Source organism: Saimiri boliviensis, chromosome 8 (assembly GCF_048565385.1).
Source record: "Saimiri boliviensis isolate mSaiBol1 chromosome 8, mSaiBol1.pri, whole genome shotgun sequence".
Classification (NCBI taxonomy): Eukaryota; Metazoa; Chordata; class Mammalia; order Primates; family Cebidae; genus Saimiri; species Saimiri boliviensis.
In genome coordinates this window covers 54,566,684-54,584,959 of record NC_133456.1, presented here as the reverse complement: position 1 = coordinate 54,584,959, position 18,276 = coordinate 54,566,684, and the positions used below count along the sequence as shown (strand labels likewise).

Below are 18,276 nucleotides of genomic sequence, written 5' to 3'. Positions count from 1 at the left end.
CAGGGTCTTGCTATGTTGTTCAGACGTCTCTTTGTAAAAAAAAAAATTCATTTTGTTTTTAACTGACAAATGATAACTATGTATTCATGGGGTACAATGTGATGTTTTGATACATGTGTAGGTTGTGCAGTGATCAAATCATGGAAATTAACATAGCTGTCACCTCAAATATTATTTTTTGGTTGTAAGAACATTTACAAATCTTTCTTACATATTTTGAAATAATATTGTATTGCATTATTATTCACTGTAGTCACCATGCTGTGCAATAGACCACCAAAATTTATTCTTCCTGTAAAAGTGAAACTTTATACCGTTTGACCAATGTCTCCCGCTTTCTGTGTCTGCTCCTCTCTGCCCCCAGCTTCTGGTCACCACCATTCTGCTTTCTACTTCCGGAAGTTTGACTCTTTTGGATTCCACATATTAATGAGACCACACATGATTTGTCTTTTTGTGCCTGGCTAATTTCACTTAGCCTAATGCCCTTTAGGTTCATCTGTGTTGTCACAAATGACAGAATTTCCTGCTTTTTAAAGACTCGTATTTCATTGTGTGCGTGTATATGTTATATTTAAAAAATCTACTTGTTCATTGTTGAATGCTTTGATTCCTTCCCTTCAGGCTGACAATAAAATCTAAGACCTCATGACCATGGCCTTTGGTCCCCAGATTCCCGTTTTATGAGCCTTATGTCCTTCCACTCTCCCCATTGTGTATTCTGCTCTCATCTGACCCAGTCCTTGAGTATACCACATCCTCCAGTCTTGGCTCCTGCCGTTCTGATCTTAGCATGATGTGTTCTCTTGTTTCATTTAGGCTTTCCTCAAATTAACTTCCTCAAAGAGGACTTCCCTGATCGTCCTCTGTTAAATAGCAGCCTGCCCTCCCTCATCCCTCACCTTCAGTTTATCCCATTTACCCCATTAATATTTCACAGCCCTCAGTCATCATATTGTAATGTTTAATAATATATTAGCTCTAGCAGAAAAGGTTTCCTTTCTAGAATATAAACTTTGTAAGGACAGGGACCTTGCTGAATTATTCACCTTTGTATAATTTTGGTTTAGTGTCTGGCTCATATTATGGCCTTCCATCATAAGTATTAATGGCAGGAATTAACAAATGGCAGTTTATAGAATAAAAAATAATTCTAAGAGTTATGGTTTCCTATAACAGATGAGGAAACTGAAGTTTAGAGAGATAAATCATGCCCTAGACTTCTGAGAAAAAAGCTAAGGACTTCCGTTTTTTCTGTGAAGCTTACTATATAGAATCTTGGGTTTTTAACTTATTCGAACTTCTCATTCAAAGCTCCAACCCTGGCAGGTCTAATATAATGTTTGTCCAACTATAAAATATATAATTGCTATTTGTTGTGTGCAAGATATTTTAGATAATTAATTGATGAGACATTTCTGTCTCAGTATGTTTTTTGCTTCAATAACAGAATGACAGAAACTGGGTAATTTATAATAATGAACAGAAATTTATTGGCTCCCATTTCTGGAGCTGGGAAGTTTAAGATCAAGTAAACAGTGTCTGGCAAGGGCCTTCTTTGTTTGCTTTTCAATGATGGAGGGTGGAATGACAGAAGGGTACCAAACAAGAGAGAGACAGAGAAAGAAGAGATAAAAGGTGCCAAACTCCCCCTTTTCTAATGAGCCCGCTCCTGCAATATTGGCATTCATTATTCACTTTACCATCACAAGCTAATCAACTCTCATTAGCCGCCCCCTCCCCCACCCTGCCACAGTGTTTCATTGAGGATTAAGTTTCCAATGCATATTTTTTGGGTGCAAGTTCAAACTATAGCAATTACTATTCTTTATTTTTATTTTTTGTAGAGATGAGGTCCAGAACTCCTGGCCTCAAGTGATCCTTTTGCTTTGGCTTCCCAGAGTGCTGGGATTACATGTGTGAGCCACTGTGTACAACCCAGCAATTACTATTAAGTCACAGTGAATTTATTGGGATACTTTTTTTTTTTTTTTTGGCAATGGCATGTTTTAAGTTTTCATTGTATTTTTAACCATTTTGTTGAGATGTAACTCATGTTATATAGTTTACCAATTTAAATTATGTAATTCAATATTTTTTAGTATATTCACACAGTTGTGCAACTATCACTGCAATCTTATTACTGCTGAAAGAAACCTCATACACAGTAGCAGCTGCTTTCCATTTCCCCCTATCTCAGAGCCCTGCCCTAGACAAACTACTTTCTGTCTCTTATAAATTTGCCTTTTCTGATCATATCTTACAAATGGAATAATACAGTGTCTGGTTTTTTTGTGTCTGCTTACTTTTGCTTTAGCAAAATATGTTCAGGATTCTTCTTTGTAGCAGGTATCAGTAGTCCATTCCTGTTTGTGGTTGAATAATACTCTATTATATAGATACACCACATTTTGTTTATTCATTCATCATTGATGAACATTTAGATTGGTTTCACTTTTTGGCTATTGAGTAATGTTGTTATGAATATTTGTGTACATATTTTTGTGTGGACATGTTTTTCATTCCCCTAGATATATACCTAGGAGTAGCATTGCTAGATCTGGCCAGACACAGTGGCTCACACATGTAATCCTAGCACTTTGGGTGGCCAAGGTGAGCAGATCACTTGAGGTCAGGAGTTCAAAACCAGCCTGGCAAACATGGTGAAAACCTATCTCAACCAAAAATACAAAAAATAGCCAGGCATGGTGGAATGTGCTCATAGTCCCAGCTACTCGGGCATCTGGGACACAAGAATCACTTGGACCCGGGAGGCAGAGGTTGCTGTGAGCCAAGATCGTGCCACTGCACTCCAGCCTGGGTGACAGAGTAAGACTCCATCTGGGAAAAAAAAAAAAAAAAAAAAAAAAAAAAAGAGTTGCTGGATCATAAAATTCAATCTGTAATATAAAGGAAGCACCAAACTGTTTGCCAAAGTTGCTGCACCATTTTGTATTCTTACCAGCAATGTGATGAGGATTACAGTTTCCCCACATCCTTTTCAACACTTGTTATTATCTGTCTTTTTTTTTTTTACTGTAGCCCTTTGAGTGTATGTGAAAGTGAGTTCATTTTTGTATTTCCATTTTTAACAGAGAAGGTGGACCCTCACAGATGTCAGCAGAGAGATTATAGGGTCTAAGGAGAATTTTGACTTTTAATGTATTTACATTTTTTAATAACAAGTCACTTTCCTCTTCTCCATTTTAAATTGAGGGCATTTATATTAACTTTAAAAAAAAAAACTTCTTTGAGATATAATTTACATTCTACATAATTCATTCATTTAAAATGTATAATTCAGTGGCTCTTAGTATATTCAGAGTTATACATCCCTCATGGTAATTCTCAAGTATTTTTGTTACCTCAGGAGAAAACCCTGTAACCTTTAACCATCATTCCCCCAATCCCTCTCCTCCATAGCCCTAGGCAACCAGTAATCTACTTTCTATCTATAGATTTGCCTGTTCTGCATATTTCATGTAGTTTTTGTAAATGGTCAGTTTCCATTTATAACAATGTGTGTTGTTTTTTCTATGGGAATATAAAGTTTCCTTTTAAAATCAATGTATTTCATCAAGCATGGTGGCTCATGCCTGTAATCCCAGCACTTTGGGAGGCTGAGGCGGGCAGATCACAAGGTCAGGTGTTTGAGACTAGCCTGGTCAACATGGTGAAATCCCTTCTCTACTAAAAATACAAAAATTAGCCAGGTGTGGCGGCAAGCACCTGTAATCCCAGCTATTCTGGAGGCTGAGGCAGGAGAATTGCTCAAACCCAGGAGGCGGAGGCTGCAGTGAGCCAAGATTGTGTCATAGCACTCCAGCCTGGGTGACAGAGCAAGACTCTGTCTTGAAAAATAAAAGTATTACAATAAAAATTTAATAAGCTTAATAGTAAATACAAATAATAAAGGTGATGTGTATAGAAAAGGTTGACATTGCTACAGTGATTGGTGATGGGCTACAAAGAAAGGAGATAGCCTCATGGCTGAATGCAAATGGCCATCATTTGAGAAATGGTAGTTGGTAGATATCCTTGGTCTAGACTGATCAAGAGAAAGACTTCATCATCAGAGTAGAATGGAGGGAACCTTGAGTGCCTACTAGGCCCACACAGCTGCATTGCCAAAGAACATCTACCTCTCGGGAGCTTTGTGATCTGAGGCATCAGTGCCTCAGTTTGCTAATTTAGCCAAATGGGGATGGTTACTAGCAAGATCTACTTCATAGAGCTGTCATGAGGAATAGGTGATAGGCATGTGAAAAGCATTTAGCATACTGCCTGACACAAACCAAGTGCTCATTGTGTGTTAGCTGCTAGCCAATTTCAATCACGGCTAAGAGGAAGCTCTGATCCCTCCCCATGTTCCATCCCATCCCAATTTGATCTCGCAGCTGCTGTCTTCTCTCTGCCCATGGTGCTCACCTTTCCAAGCAGAGAGTTCTGCTAGAAAAGTACCCCCTTCTGAGAGAGAGGAAAAGCTTTCTTCAGTGGAGAGTATTTGAGTAGCTGCATTCTCCTGCCGAAACATCCTAGCCAGCTTCCAAGCCAGAAACACGTTGCCCTTAGCAAGTTTACAAAACCACAGGTTACCGCTTTATGTTTTGGCAAACTGCATCAAATCAAAACCTGAAAGCCAAGGCACTGGGGACAGAGCACCTTCATTATCAGTGTACCAAAACCCTTCAACAAGTACACGTGTCTGTGTACCCCAGAATTTGGAACACATCAGTAGACCAGACACATGATAAACGTTTTTTTACAAAACCATTCTACAAGCAAATTGGGATTTAAAAAATGCATTTGTAAAGTGTTTTTCTTCAGTTGGATGAACCATATGTTAAAGTAAGCTTCACCTATGGCAACAGTTTTCATCTGAGGCTTATTTTAGCTTAATAAAAGAGTATGTGGGTGGTAAGCAGAACCTTGTGCAGAGCTGCTAGAAAATCGGGACTAATGGCTTTTGTCTTTCTGCCTTGTTGATCTAAGATGGGTTGATTTTTGCCTGGTTTGTGGATGGGCTAAGCCAGATCGCTATTTCTGCAGGACTTAAGCTAGGCTCTGGAGAAGCACTCCTTTGGGCACATGTAGAATGCCCATGGATATTGGTCCATCTAATTGCATGTAATTGCCACACTGACCTCTTCTCTGTTTCTGGAGCACCAAGCTTGTTCCAGCCTCAGAGCCCTTGTACTTGCTGATTCTCTTGCCCCAATGACCATTCCGCTGGCTCTTCACATGGCAGCTGTTTTTAAACCTTCAGGTCTCTTGCTATACCCCTACCCCACCTCAAGTGCTCTGCCATCTCAGTTTCCTTTATTGTACTTGCCCCCAACCTGAAATTACCTTGCTCATTTATTGTTTCCATGTCTGTTGTCCATCTCCCCCATAGAATGGAAGCTCCATGAAGTCAGGGTCTTCATCTATCTTACATAAGGTCATATGGGCAACACTCAGCTCAGTACCTAGTAAATAGTAGGCATTCCTTAAATATCTGCTGAATTCTAATGTATAACTTGGACTTCAAATACAAAGTTTTATAAGTAATGAGATAAGATATGAAGCTTTAAAATTAGTCTCAAGCTAGAAAGGCTGCTTAAATACTTCAAAAGCCTGTGTGCTGAACTTTCCAGTGTTCCATCTCCCCGAGCTCTCTCCCTGATACAACTTGACACCATCAGAAGGAAGGCAGGGAGGATGAGAGTATGAGGATGAGAGGATGAGCTTTTATCAATAGCTAATTGATATTGATAAAAGCAATTAGCACCGGCTTAAAGGCTATCAAAGGATCTGACTTTCATGCTAAAATATAGGAAGGCATATTTCACCTTGGGCAAAATGCAGATGAGGAGATGGACCGTGTTATCATCTTTTTGGCTAGTTAGTAGATATTTCAAGGGAGCCATTAGAATGGTTATAATGTAAATTTTATAGTGCCTCAATGACAGACATTTAAAGGGGAAGAATGTTCTTTAGGGGCGTGATTGTCATAAGGTCTGTGGTGTTCCATTTCTAGTTTTCCCAAATCATTACAGATGGAGATAAGGAAGTAAACTAATAAATATACATATTATTAATTGCTTATTTCAATAAATATCATGGAGGGAAAGTACAGCAAAACTGTGGTTTCTAGAAGAGAACTAATTATTGGAGAAGACCCATTTTAGGTTAAATGATCAAAATAAATGAATGAATTCCTTGGAGAAAGTCAGTATTGTTTCCTGTATTTTGGCCTGACAACTAGATTTCTGGCGTTACACCAGATTTCTCCTTCTCCATTGTTGGCACAGGGCAGAAGGGAAAACATCAATTCTTTAAGCTCTGAGTTAATTTCTCTCCTTTTCAGACTCAGAGTAGAAGCTGAGTTCTCTTCTTGCTCCAGTTTTCCTCTCCCTCCCTACCACCCTCCCCAACTTATAGGAATGAGCTTTTATGAGGTCCAAAGCCACACAGGAGCCTTGGGTCTGCTGGGGCCCATTAATGACAAACCCACATTCTCTTGGGAAGGAGGGAGGACAGCGGTGGCTTCTGGGTCATGTGCTTGGCAGGGCACAAGCTTACATGTGGTGTTTCAGATGCCTCCAGAGCAGATCCTAGTGCTGTTTGGAATCGCACAGATGTTTTGGCAAGTGGCTATCCCTTCTCCATCTCATTCACTCCACGCAGCTGGGGCTTTCTTACTGTTCAGATATTGGAGAGCAACCAGTGCACATATGTTCTGGCAATGTCATCTGAAAGAACATTGTGTGCATATCTGTTTACTGATACATTCATTTCCTTAAATCTGCTTCTGTTTAAAAGTTATCGATTTATTGGAGGACTGTGAGTCAGTATCTGGGTTAAGCACTTAATGTTCGTTGGCTCACGTCAACCTCACAACAGTGCCAAGAGAAAAGCATGATTTTGAGACTCCTTTTTCAAATGGGGAGATTGATGCTGACAGAGATTCTTTTACCCAGGGTCACATGGCTAGGAAGCAGCTGAGTCCAGACCTGCACTACACAGCCCTTTCTCTTAACCACAGTGTTCTGTCTTCCCTGACCAGTGCCACATGTTCATTGTAAATAACTAGAAACTAGGGATGGGGAAAAGAAATTTAAAAATATACCTGTAGATCACTCATAATTCTACTACCTACCCACTCATAATTCTAACCACTGGGAAATTTTTGGTTTCTAAACTCTGTGTGGGTGTGTATATTTATATGTGTGTATACATGCATATCTGCTTATATAAAATATCTAATGCACGTACCTCTCTATAAACATGTTATTATAACTTGTCACTTTTTAAATAAATAGCAAATAATAACTCCCAAGATCAATATGTATCCACATTGCTGTTTTAATAACAGCCTTATATTCTATGCATGATTTACTGTGATTTATCTCACCACATCCCTTGTACTGGACACTTACTCTTTCTTCCCTCCAAGATGACTTGAATAAGCATCTTGTGGTACCCTTGTTTACTATCTGAAACAACTGCAATGGGTGTCTTTGTACATGTGCCCTTTTGAACTTGGGTTGTTACTTCTGTAGAGTAATTTGTAGTGTAGTATCAACCACTTACCACGAAAAGCATTTCAGAATATTTACATGGCCATAACAATCATACCTTGGAAGAATACAGTTGCAATTAGCATTTAACCTGGCTTTCTGCTTCCCCGGATTAGTAAATGCCGGTTGGCTGGCTGCTTCCAAGGAGCCACTGGGATAGAAAGAACCTGAAGCCTGGTGTTACGTGACATGGCAGGTTCAACAATAGAAATATGCTCAATATGTGGGACAGAGAGAAGTTGCAACTACTTAACTCCATGTAAGCCTCAGGTGCTCCTATGGAGTTAACCAGATGAAGAGATGCTTATCAAGTGAGGTGTCCTAGGCACAAAGTGGCCAGAGATGGAGCTGGAGAATATCAGAGCAAAGACCGATCAGAGAAGGCCAGCCTGGTGTATATTATTGAGAATAGTAGGGCCTACCTCTGAATTTGATACCACAGGTTATGAGGGGACCTGGACAGGCTCTGAGTGAAGGGTGATTTGTATTTTAGAAGATCCCCTCTTATCAGAGGATGGAGGATGGTTGGATGGGAGATAATGTTGGAGATGGAGACATGATGGAAGGAGGGTGCAGTTTTCCAGGTGTGAGATGATAGAGGTCTGAACACAGGCAGTGGTCAAATAGAATGGAAGGGCTGAATGGAAGGATGTCTAAATTTGGAGCTTCAATCTAGATCTGGAGCTAAGCCTGCAGGAGTATATCCCTAAAATTTCATCTAAAATTATGCAATACGCAAAATATTATTCCAAGTTTTTATAATGGTAAGACTTGGGTGCTGGGTGTAAACAACCTATAGGATTGTGCCTGTTTGTTACAGCCGGAATGATCGGATTTTCAAAAGGATCTACATACATGAGTGACCTTAGTAGAATGGTAATAGTATTTTAAAACTGAATTGTGGGGGTGGCTGCAAAACTCAGTAAACTTACTAAAATCTCCAATTTATACACTTCAAATGGGTGAATTTTGCATGTCCCCAGAGTCCAAAGAAGATTAAAAACCGCTAAATTATATGTGTTGAATTAAGGTATGATGGTTAATTTAACGTGTCAACTCAGACCATGGTGTACAGTGGCTTTAGTTGTCAATGACTGGTCTATATGTTGCTGTGAAGTTATTTTAGATATGATTGACATTTACAGTGATTTCACTTTAAGTAAAGCATATTACCTTCTATAATGCGAGTGTGTCTCATCCAATCAGTTAGAGGCTTTAAGAGGAAAAACTGAGGTTCCCTGAGAAAGAAGGAATTACCTCCAGACTACAACCTGGAATTCCTGCTCCTGAGTTTCCAGGCTTCTGGCCTGCCCTACAGATTTCAGTCTTACCATTCCTAACAGTTACATGAGCCAGCTCCTTAAAATCAGTGTCTGTCTGTCTCTCTCTCTCTCTTTCTCTGTGTGTATATTAGCATATTTTATGTATGTATGTATATATACATACACACACACACATATATATATATATATAATATTTATATATCATATTGGTTCTGTTTCCCTGGAGAACACTAACTGATATATAAAGTGAATTGAAATATTTTGGTGGTTTTAATTGTTAAGTCCTCGACACTATGGGAAACACATTCCAACTTACAGTTCACAGGTGTGTCGTATGTAGCCATTTGCATATTGGGCAGCCCCTGCCTGGTCCTGGTTAGTGAGATGAGTGTGGCAGAAACATTGAGGGTTCTGGATTTGCTCCATGCCAACATAGAGTTTCAGCTCCAATGTACTGTGGGAAGGTGAGCACACTTTGTAACCTGACTTTCATAAGGACAGGGTCTTGCTATGTTGCCAGGCTTATGGAAAGCAGTGGGGAGGCAGGCCAGTACACTGAGTACTTTGTATTGTGTCGCAAAGTGCCCAGCTGAATCACGGGGGAAGATAGTGCCCGTGTGACTAGGGCTTTCAAAAACCTAGGCACCCTCCTTGGCCTTCTGTCTGAGTGTGTGTTTTGGAAGAAGACAGCTTGGTGGTGGTCAGCTAGGTACTGAGTTTTATTAAGGGCTAGCCAGAAACCACATGAAAATAACAGCCAGTCCTCAGATGAGCTCTGGTTCTTGTCCCAGCTGCTGTCCATGACTCAATTTGTGTCTATTTTATGGTTTTTTACTAGAGAAGCTAATGGTTCCTTTCTCCTGGTTCAGTTTTTGCTATGACCTTGAAGAGTGGGCCCTGCCCTGGCTGAGGGATGGCGGGAAAAACATCTAAGCAGTCATTTCTGGACAAAAACTCTTAGAAGGATGGAGACATTATATAGGACAGACTGGGACCTAAGTCTACATTGGACTTGAAAGATTTGGTCTTTCTTGAATGCCTACTCTGTACCAGTAATTGTGCTGGGCTTTGGGGGTCTGCTGGTCCATACTTTTGATGTGCTTGCTGTCTTACTACCAGCAGGAGCAAAGGAAAGAAGCTGTATCTTTAATATCAAAATTGGCCCCAGGTTTTATTTTATATTATTTATTTTAGAGACAGAGTCTCACTCTGTGTTCAGGCTGGAGTGCAAGGATCATAGCTCACTGTAACCTCTAATGCTCAGATGATAGTCCTGCCTCAGCCTCCTAAGTAGCTAGGACCACAGGCACACCACTACACTCAATTAATTTTGTTTAAAAAAAATGGTAAATACAAAGTCTTACTATGTTGCTCAGGTTTGTCTTGAACTTCTGGCTTCAAGTGATTCTCCCACCTCGGCCACCCAAAGAGCTGGGATTACAGTCATGAGCCACCATGCCCAGCCCCCAGCTTCCGTTTTAAAACAAAGAAAGTATACAGACTTTTAACCACCTCTGTGATTAACCTATAAAGAATTGCCCGGCTACGGTATCTGAGAAAGCCTTGGATAGAGACCTCGCTGGGTTCTACACGGTGTTTAGTACTATCCAGGTTCTAGGAATATTTGTAGAAGGTCACAGAATGGTTTGCTGGAAAGATAATGTCAAATGGTTTGTAGTCCCTGCTATTTCCTGGCTCTTTGGCCTTTTCCAAGTCCTTGCTGATTTTGAATCCTTATTCCCTCATCTATAAAATCCTTTTCCTCACAGTATTTTGGCAATGAAATGATGCATTTATGGCCATAAAAAGAACTTACATGGAGGTACTGTGTACTGAACACTAAAAGCCATGTTTTAATAGTTCAGGAAATGCCCCCTGAACTTTGTAAAATTATGTTGCAATGAAGGCAATGCATTTTGGTCTGTGTGTATATTTGGTGCATGTATGTCAGAAACTGGAGTGTTTAAGAGAGGTGTTGTGATCAAAGAAGCACACGTGACAACTGAAGGTAACTGCAAAGTAACATCCATTCTTTCTCGCTCTTCTCAAACATAATGAAGGGATACTCAGAAACACTGTTTTCCCCACCTGTCTACTTCCCTCACCTGTCGTTGGTTCCTGTCTATCTTTCTCTTGCAAGTTCCTCAGAAAACACTCTTCCCTCAGCCCTAGCCTTCAATCTCTCCCGGTTTCTCTTCCTTTATTCCCACTTTCTCTCCTTTCAGTTTTTTGGAGACCTAAACAAAGTCCTCTGGAGAATGCAGCCCTTGCTCAGTCCTCAGATTTCATCGTCGGGGAACAGGGAGGGAAGACACCAGCTGGGCAAATCCAGGACTTGCATCCATAGGGTGAGGAAGGGTGAGAACATTTGTGTATCAATATTTGTTTCCTCACATAGTCACCTGAACCTAATGCTGCAGTATGACCTTACAAGATGCTGTGGGATTGCATAGTAATGGCCACCAACTCCATCTGGAAAAGTCCTGAGAAACTTCCCACTGGAGGTCTTGAGCTTGGAACTTGGAGTTGAGGGCCAGTGCATTAGTGTGGCAGCATGAAGCAGCACACTGTGAATTAGGGAAGAGGAAGGCATCCGGTGTGACTGGAATGTCAGAGATTTGGGAAGAAGAAGATACATGAGGCTGGACTGGGTTTTTGTGGGCCGTATGTGATATGAGCTAGCTCAACACAGAAAATCTCTGTTCCCTTATTTCAGATGGCTCCTTAAACCTGCTGGTTGCAAATAATACTTACTTCCCATGACCCTAAGGTGAGGTGTGTAAGATGATGTGGGTCACTTTGGGCAGCCAGCCCCGGTAGCCCAAAAAACTGCATATGTATGCTGGTAACATCTTCCGTGTTCACAGAAGGTAGTGTTTTTATTTCCCTGGTTTCACGGTCAGATCACTTTAGGTCACAAGGGACAGAAACCTAACTTAAAGGGACAGATTCAAAAAGGAATATTAGGTCATTTAACTGAGCAGTCAGTGGTTGGGGAGACACGGCAGGCATAGCACTGGCTTTAGACCTACTGGTAGAGTTCTCCCCACCCATCAGGGCTCTTTCCTCTCTCTCCTGTTCTCCCTGGTCTTACCTTTTCTGATAGGCCCCCTTCTTTTGCTTACAGGAGGACCTTCAGCAGCCCTAAGCTTACATTCTGTTAACATAGTACCCCAGGAAAGGAGAGATTTCCATTTCCAGACACTCCTGCAAGCCTCATGAGATTTTCCTGCTCTGAAGTGAGGCAGACACCAATCCTTGAACTTTCTGATCGTAGAAGGATAGACTATGCTGATTGGCCAATTCTGGCTTAATTTGTACTGCCATGGGAGCTACCGAATTTACTCAAATCTCTATGGACTGAGAGTAAGAGGCAGGCAGACCCCCGTCCCCCCAGAGGAAAACCTAGATGCTATTACCAGAAGGGGGAATGGATCTTGAAGAGACTTAAAGAACAGATGGCCCTAGCATGCAGCTTCCTTTTCATCTCATATTATCATACGGATGAGCAATGAGAAAAACGACCCCACTAGAGATCATGAATGTCATAATCATCAGGGCTTTTTATGGAGGAGCGAGGTAGGGCGACTGCAAGGAATTAAGTACAGCAGGAAAAGATTTGCAAAGCAGCCCAGCCACTTACTGTTCTTTTAAATATCTTCTTTGCTGAGGAGTCTTAAGCAAGAAGAGAACTTGATTGCATCTAATTGCTTGTAAAAGTGTTCAAAAGACATTTTGCCACACAATTTAGAGGGGTAAACACCTGGGAGGTGAACGCTACACATCCCCAGTGATAAACAGGGTGAGAAAGGGTTTCTTCATATTGAAGTTATTTAGACTTTAGCCATTGCAGCCTGTGTTCATTGCTTAAACTAGGAGGAGTTGTGTTAACTCAGGACAGATGGTGCTTAATACTGACCACACATGAAGACTGGTGGCCCCAGGCTCCAAGGTCAGGCAGAAGGCAAGACAGATTTGCTTCCATATGGGATAGGTACCATTAGATGCTAGGATGCTGTGGCTTAGGAGTGAAACTGCAGTATTATTTTGGCTACATGTATATTATTGTTACTCTTGGTAAATTTAACAACCTTGTCATGGCAGGGCTCTCCCATTTACCTAACGCTTTCAGACACCTCTGTTCTCTTTACCCTCGAAATAGTCCTGTGCAATAACGTTTATTCCCATTTCCATAGATCCTGAGTGGCTGACTCCAAATCTCAAAGCTTTATTGTGTTGGGGCCAACGCTTGAGGATTAGTATCCATGCCTTTGACTCAAAATCCAGGATTGTTTCTGCCATTTTATAATCACTTGCCCAGTAGTCCTCCTCGGTTATTAAAGTGATGCATTTCTTTCTATGTCAGGCTCCATAATTAAACTGTGTACATTCAAGGCTTGGCTCACCTCTCTATCCATAGGAGACTTAGTCATCTTCCCCAGCCATCCTTGACCCCATTCTTTCATCTCCAACGCACATACTTACAATGGTTCAGTGTAAGAGGAAAGAAAATATTAACTCTTTTGTTCACTTTTATTTTTAGATAACTAAACTTCACTAGTCTGTAAATACTTTTATTTTGAAATAACTTTTGGAAAAATGCAAAAATAATACTGAAAGCTCCCATACACCCTTCTCCCTGCTTCCCCTAGGGTTACAATCTTACAAAATCATTGTATAATATCAAAACTAGGAAATAAACATTAATGCAGGCTATTCGCAAAACTATAGACCTTATTCAAAATCCAGCAGCTTTCCCATGCATGTTTTTTCATGGACCTGGATCCTGGCCAGAAACTCACATTGCATTTAGTTGTCCTGTCTCCGCTAGTCTCGTCCTCCAGTCTGCTGCAGTTCCTGTCATTGTCTTTCCTAGATTTCCTTTGATCTGAGTTTTTCTGATATGTTTGCATGATTATACTGAGGTTGGCCTTTTTTTTTTTTTTTTTTTTTTGAGACAGGGTCTCACTCTGTTGTCCAGGCTCTGGAGTGCAGTGGTACAATCTTGGCTCATTGCAACCTCTGCCTCCCCAGTTGTGATACTCCTGCCTCAGCCTCCCAAATAGCTGGGATTACAGACATGTGCCACCACGCCAGGCTAACTATTGTATTTCTAGTAGAGATGGGTTTTCACCATGTTGGCCAGGCTGATCTCGAACTCCTGACCTCAAATGATCCACCCACCTTGGCCTCCCAAAGTGCTGGGGTTGCAGGCATGAGCCACTGTACCTTTTTTGACAAAACCACGGAAGCAATGTTGTGCTCTTCTCAGTGCAGCATGTTGGGGGTAGGTGACATGGCGTGCCTTGTTACTGTGACACTCACTTTGATCACTGGTTGAAGGTACTGTCTACTAGGCTCCTCCCCTGCAAAACTCTTTTTCTCTTTGTAATTAATATGTATCTTGTGGGGAGATACTTGTAAGACTGCAAATATCCTGTTTCTCATCATACTTCTGCCCACCCAGTTTAGACTTCACTGGTGATTTTTGCTTGGTTGCTTAATGACCGTGACTGGAATTTAATACATACATTCTCTTTAGTGCTTTTACTCAGATGTCATGTTGTGTGGTCATATGCCAAATATATTTCTTCCATCGTCTTTTCCTGTTTCTCTTCACACGTGTACATATTTCTTACCCATTTACAATAATAGTTCATGGACAAGTTTAGAAATACTTTACTCCTTACACACACACACACACACACACCCCAAGAATTTTTCGGAAAGGCTATCACTGACTTATAGAATTGACAGGCGGCTGTTTCCTCAGGCCACTGAGCTCCTCAGTGCTGTGTTTCCATTCTGTTCTACAGCAGCTTCCTGAGGTGTCTTGCTCAGTGGGCAAATCAGCATGGTGGGGGCCAGCGTCTGGCAGCACCAGTCTCCATGCATCTTGGGAAGCAGATTAGGGGAAGTGATGAATGCTGAGATCGGTTTTGACAGATCTCTAATTTTTTCTCTCTAATTGGAAGCTGTCGTTGGAGGTAGTTCTCAGTGGTGCATCTTGTGGGAATTGAGTTTCCGTCCCCTTTTGAGCCCTTGCAGTTTTCTTTTGCTACTGGTATCTGTGGACTCTGGGTACTAAGGGATGAGAAGGACGTTAGGGCACAGGATGAGCAGTCCAGCAATAATTGTATTCTAACCTGGGGAGGAAGTGCCAAGTCTCTCTTCTGTAAGTAGAAGTGGATTATCTGGCATTAAAGTTCACTTTAAAGTGCTAGGTCAGTAGTAAAAAAGATGTAAAATTTTTTCAAAGATTGAAAGGCGGGAGCAGAACCTATTTTCTCTTTCATAAATGATGGTTGTGTGCTTTCAAAGTGCCTTCCAGATGGGCAAAGGACATGAATGAACAGAAATAAAATGTAGAGAAGCTGAGTCCACATATAAATAGGGATTCGAAAAGTTCAGCTCATGAGCAATTAAGTGCAGTCCAAATTCAAGAAAAAGTGAGACGACGTTTTACCTATTAAGCCAGCAAAGGTTTTTCGAGTGAGCAAGATTTTTTTTTTTTGGTTTTTGATTTGCTAACAATTATGCTCAGTGCCGATGAGGTGCAGGCAGTGGACAGCTTCCTACATTTGATGCTGGGTATATACATTGGTTAAAAATTTCTGGCAAGGCATTATCAAAAACCTGAAAAATATATTCATGTCCTTTGACTCCACCTTGTCATTTCCAGGAATTCTTGATAAGGAAATAATCCAAAAAAAAGGAAAAAGAAAAAAACTGTATCACTCAGGTATTTATAGCAATGTTATTTTTCATAATTATGAATTAGAAACAACAAAAATACTTAGCAATGAGGTTATGAAATAGTCTAGCAATGGGGACTAGAATATTAATATAGTGATTAACAGTAATGTTTACAAAGAGTTTTATGAAATGGGGAAGTTCATGATATATTGATAAATGAAAATTGTGTATTTAGTTTGTTCCCATTATTTAAAAAAATTTAGAAAAACACAGGAAGAAAATATACCAAAATTCTAATGATGGTCGAGTCTGGCGGGTAGAAACTCTCCACCCCCGCCTTTTATTTTTTTTGTTTCTGTGCATGCTTTGTTTCTTTAATTCTGCTCTATTCAGCAGTTTTTCAAAAATTAATATTGATTAAATGCCAATTACGTGTCAGCATTGATTTATTATAGCTCTATTTGTGTTAGAAGTTTTTTAGGTTTTGTATGTTCATAAACTGGTTATAGCACTGCCAGTTGCTTTCTCATGACTGCTCAGTGGAGTGTGTTTCAGCTGATGAGGACTAATATGCTCTTGTTTTGAATGAAACTGAGTTTCTCTATCAACTTAGCTGGTAGCTACTGTCCCCAGCAGCCTGGGGACAAAAGCTCACCAGCAGGAGATCCACCTGCATGGGTCCCTGTCGGTGGCCTGACTTTCAGGGGTCTGATTGCTGCATGGCTTCAATGACACAATCACAATGTGAAAGTTTAAGAGGTTTTATCACTTACAGACCCTAGGGGCACGTGGCTAGCCTGCAGGCCACACACAGGGAATTCAGGGAGCCCAGGCAGAGAGGGAGAAGAGAATGTGGCAACCAATTATACATATTTGGAAATAGATGTGGGTCACTTTAAGTTTACAGGCAAATCCCTGAATGGTCCATGTAAATGAAACGGCAGGGAAAGCTGGGAGCCCAGTCTGCTAGGTGGGCTAAGTTCTTATCTCTGCTAAGTTCTTACCTCTGGCTACTTGAGTCATTTGGGTGTGATACAGAATTGGAAACTGTCAGAAGTGACACTGAGCTCTGTTTCTGGCATGAGAGAGTTAAACTTATATTTAGAATGGATGCCAAGGCAACATAAAATTATATGCATTCAGTACAGCCCTTCTACGCTTTCCACAGTACGAATGTGCTGTCAGTCTGTGACTTCTCTATCCTCCTCCTCTGCTATTGCTGCATGGTCTCATGACAATGTGGCCCTGTGGTATCAGGAAAGGGCCTGCAAAAAATAGTGATAAAGGTGCCTTGAAGAAGCCAAGGAAACCTATAAATGATAGATGTCAAAAATGCGAAATTTACAGGAAACTGCTCTTTAGGAAGTGGCCAGGGATGCAGTATGAAAATCAACTGGTGATAGGGGTGTGGGGAGAGTTGTGTACCATGAACATCACAACTGGAAGGATTAACGAATCATTGTGTAGAAAATTGAGTGGAGAGCATGAGAAAATATACCTAGAGAAATGACATGGCTTTGAGGGCTTGGAATATGCAGAGGAGGGTTGCCAGTGTGCTGATGCAGAACTCTGTCTCCATGAATCCTGAGCTATAACGATCCAGTATAAGTGGCTGTGTCTCCATAAATCCTGAGCTATAAGGAACCAGTATAAGTTGCTTAGTTTGGAAAAGGAATGCATTGTTCCAAACATGGTGAGTATATATATATACACACACACACACACACACACACACACACACACACACACCCCAAATTTGCTAAAACTGGCTATGCACATGACTTTTCTATTGAGGAGCGGGGTTACATACTTTCAAAACAAGGGAAGAACAGAAGAAGGAAGAATGGAAGGGAAGGAGACAGGGAAGGAGACAAGGAGAGAGAGAGAAAGAAGGGGTTGGAGGGAAAGGGAGAGGAAGAAAGGGAAGGAAATGGACAGACAAAAAGAAGAAAGTGCTTTTCCAGTGGACTCTCAGTGTCACACTCTGGTTTCAGGAAGTTGCTTCAGACCTGCTAGGCAAGTGTGGTTTTGAAACTGAAAGTTAGGTGAGTTTACAATTTTTCAAGGGTTAGGTGAGTTCATGATTTTGTAGATTGTAGATATCACCTGGTTGGGATCTGGGGAAATCACCATGTCACCTGGAAAGAGTTTTTCTGTGAATATACATTTGGGGTATGGGCCTTGTTCTAACTTTGGGTGATCCTCAGCTGCTTTGGCCTCAGTTTCCTCATCCATAATGTAAGGGATTTGGAAAGTGATCTTTGAGCTTCTTAACTTCCAGTGTTTTTGTGGTACAATATGAGTTATCTGGAGATCTTCTCAACTTTCCAAGAGAAGGAACCAGATCTTATTCTGCCAGTAGCCCTTGAATTAACATGTTTCTCCTGGTATAAGTAAAACTTCCATAACTGTGGTTGGGTGCCGGATCAAGCAGAGTCACCTCATGAGAATCTTTTTTTTAGATGTCATGAGCTTTTAATACCTCCACAAATAGTTGGAGCTCAAATTAAGTATATTTACTACATGGACTCTGGTAAATTAAATGCCATGCTTTGTCATCATTCATTCTCACAGGGATACTGTGAGGTAGGTATACCATTATATCCATCTTACAGAGCTCTAAATAGGTGAAGAAGTGTTGGAAAGTCACATCAATGGCAAGTGTTAGAGCCAAGAGTAGAGTCCAGCTCTAGTAAACTCTAATATCTGTGTATTGAATCATCATTTACATTCTT

At 40.8% G+C, this 18,276-nt stretch overlaps 1 protein-coding gene across 3 annotated transcripts in view; it reads left to right on the top strand.

Moving 5' to 3' along the window:
- PRICKLE2 (prickle planar cell polarity protein 2) overlaps positions 1-18,276 on the top strand; it is a 395,296-nt gene that overhangs the window by 93,950 nt on the left and 283,070 nt on the right. The window lies entirely within an intron of this gene.